Here is a 3,165-nt window from a genome sequence, read left to right on the forward strand (position 1 = left end):
GGAATGTCTTGGCCTTGCTAGTAGCCCTGTTGATGATTGCCGCGAATATTTGCCTGAGGTGTTTGGGTGCACTGTATATGTTAAGTATAAATATACTTGTCTTGAACTGTCCGTTGGGGATGATTTCAACGAGCGAGTGCTCAACTTTATTGGATTCAGGATTGAGATCGTCGGCTATGAACGTACATTTGTTGGTGGCTGACGCCCCTCTTCCAATCACCATATTGGGTATGCGATTTATAGCCCGGTAGGGTGACCGTATCCGTGAGCGTTTCTTGTAATAGGATCACATGTGGATTTTCCGGGTGGGTGCGAATGAACTGTTGGAGGACATTCCTTTTACAATGGAATCTCCTACAGTTCGACTGCCAGACATTAATTACAATGTGGTGCGTCGCCATGGTGGGGCGTAGTAGTCAGCTTGTATTATAAAGTGCTGCGGAGTGCAGCGGCTGCCGATCTTTCAGTGTCGGTATTATACAGTTTGTCCAATGACGTATTGGATGGTCATGATTATATTGAGCTTAGTGTTACACTAACAAAAGTGAAGGACAGGACGTGGACATACGTAGCGCAAACTACCAACTGTTTAATACGGTTAAAGAACGCGCTTATATAAAAGGAGATATGGCGCGGGGGAAGATATAAAAAGATATGACAAGGTAACGGCATGTGATAATACTTTGGGCCAGGCATACATTGTTCACTTGCACCCGCTCGCCCTGGCAAACTCGACCTCGGCTTCGATAAGCGCGGTGAACAGAGTACTTACGCACATCTCTTTTTCTTTTACTATTGCAAATCCCTCCCATATTTCTGGCTGCGTTTTTATTTTATATGTGCCAATGACTGTGGTGCTTTCTAGTAGCGGAGAGCACTTGCCTTGTTTGCAGTGTGCAGCCAAGTTGCTAGGTGCTGTCAGAAGCTGGCACGGAGCGAGAGGAAGAGGTCAGGAAAGTTGGCAGAAGGATGGAGGAAGAGGTCAGGAAAGTTGGCACCTAAGTACAGGGTAATTGAAAGTGTAAATAGAAATGTAGAAACCATCAAGACAGAAAGAAAAAAAAGAACAGAGAGTAAATTGGATACGAAAAATGGAAATAAAAATATAAAAATTTACAACAATGGGAAGAAATTAGAAGGGGAAATCTGTACGATAACACAAAGACAGTGCCTTGCTCTTTGAGGTCTGAGCTGGTTGCTTAAGGACAAAAAAAAAAATGACGGAGCGAATATTCTCAACAAGTTCAGGATGTGTCTGCTGCAGCAGAAATCGGGGACCACTCAGCGCATCCTAACTGAATACGAGCGTAGTCACCCGTAGGCAACGTGAACTTTCCAGAAACGCTTGGATTTTAAGTGGATGGAAGCATCAACTGATCAGCAGTCTTGATCAGCAAGATACATTGAGGACATTTGTGGAACAAAAAGCGTGGAGGGAATATAGTGCCAGTTCGATTACAGGCACAAGTAGCGGTACAAGGTATATGTAGAAGTCTTGAGGAAGAGAAAAAAAATATTGAGGAGCCATTGCACTCTGTGGAATTGGATGACCATCGAAGCTGCCGCACATCTCACAGGGCTTGACAAGGGTACATGCATTTATTTTAATCATTTGGTAATGGTGGCGACGATAGCTTTGTGATTACTGTGATATACACTGATTGGTTCGGTTACAACCATTGACAGAATCTTGGCCAAGGTCAAATCTATACGCGACCATTGTCGAGGAGTTGAGTGACTTGGGTTGGTGCGGCACTTAACCAAACTTTTCTAGCACAAACTGAATAAACCGCTTTTTGTGTTGTTTCGAAATGTCCACATTGACTTATCCAACGATGACCGCAGGGGTATTGTCATCACGGGTAACCATGCGAAGTGCGTGACCATGAAATTCTCGATATCACACTTGGGTTTCTTTGCCTGGAGATATATACGCAGTGACTATCACAATTCCATCTTTGGTTTGTACGGCACAGACATCTCCGCCGTCGGCGGCATTATCCTCTGGCGAGTTAAGGGTGTATGGTTGTACGTACATTTTGTCCTCTGTGTATGTGGCAACGCCTCCTTCTCGTGAGTCTATGCGCTGTTGACAAACGATACCAATGTACCCATCGACTTGAAACAACGCATCTTGATTTGTTTATTTCATTGACTATTATTATTATTATTAGTGACGGAGTGCTTGAAGCCTGCTTCACTTCCGCTGCGGGTCGACTTGGTATTGCACTGTCTCCGGGATCGGCCCACACTCACCTAGGTGTACTTTCCTTGACGAACAAAAATGACAGTTACATGGAACCCTAACCATATACAGCTTCGCTATAAAAAGGATTAGGAAGAAGGAAAAGGTTGGGGAGCCGAATAAAAATTGGAGGGCGCTTAAGCCTTGCCTTCAAGAGTGGAATGCGATAGCGTTGTCGCACCCCGTTCGCACCACACATTATTAAACTCAAGGGTATTGGGGCATCCTCGCACCGGTCCCCGCACGGCCCCAATGAGCTCAAATGAGACGAGGGGGAGAAGCGGGCGAGTGGCGCGCTACCTGTCGGGGCAGCACCGTACATTGCGAGGAGGGAGTCTTCTGTGTTTGCCGCAAGATGGCTCTGCGCGTGCGCCAAGCGCATAAGAAATGTAGCGGAAACGTACTTCGCTTCTCGTTTAACTGTGACTTCTATAATTTACATGCTCATAATTACCGATATACACCGCAGTATAACTTTCTACGGCATGTTTCTAAGGTAACACCGCATTCACTAGAGGCACTTTTGTCGCGCTTTGAACCATCGAACTCATGGCTGAGTGGTAGCGTCTCCGTCTCACACTCCCGAGACTCTGGTTCGATTCCCACCCAGCCCATCTTGCAAGTTGTTTTTATTTATGGATTGCCTTCCGAAATTTTTCGCTCACGGCCAACGCCGCCGACGACACCGGCTTTCCTGCGACACGAGCTCCTTAACGCTGTCGCGTTAAAAATGCTAGAATGAAAGGCAGTATGGTATACCTGAAAAACTGAAGCAGGCCAGGTGACTCTTTGCCAACGCCCCGTTTCAAAGCGGGTGCTAATAAATCATGATGATCACCATCACTTCTGTCACCGCTTTATTTCAGTTCGAGGAAACTAACCCTTTTCATTTCATTTCATTTCATTTATTATCACCTTGA

General features: G+C 45.6%; 1 long non-coding RNA gene across 1 annotated transcript; it reads left to right on the forward strand.

The window, feature by feature from the left end:
* The first annotated feature begins 466 nt into the window (after positions 1-466).
* Positions 467-1,083, forward strand: LOC129384258 (uncharacterized). Its single transcript, XR_008611997.1, has 2 exons — positions 467-948; positions 982-1,083. It is a non-coding gene; the product is annotated as an uncharacterized lncRNA (long non-coding RNA).
* Positions 1,084-3,165: the final 2,082 nt, after the last annotated feature.

This window comes from Dermacentor andersoni, chromosome 8, assembly GCF_023375885.2.
Source record: "Dermacentor andersoni chromosome 8, qqDerAnde1_hic_scaffold, whole genome shotgun sequence".
Taxonomy (NCBI): Eukaryota; Metazoa; Arthropoda; class Arachnida; order Ixodida; family Ixodidae; genus Dermacentor; species Dermacentor andersoni.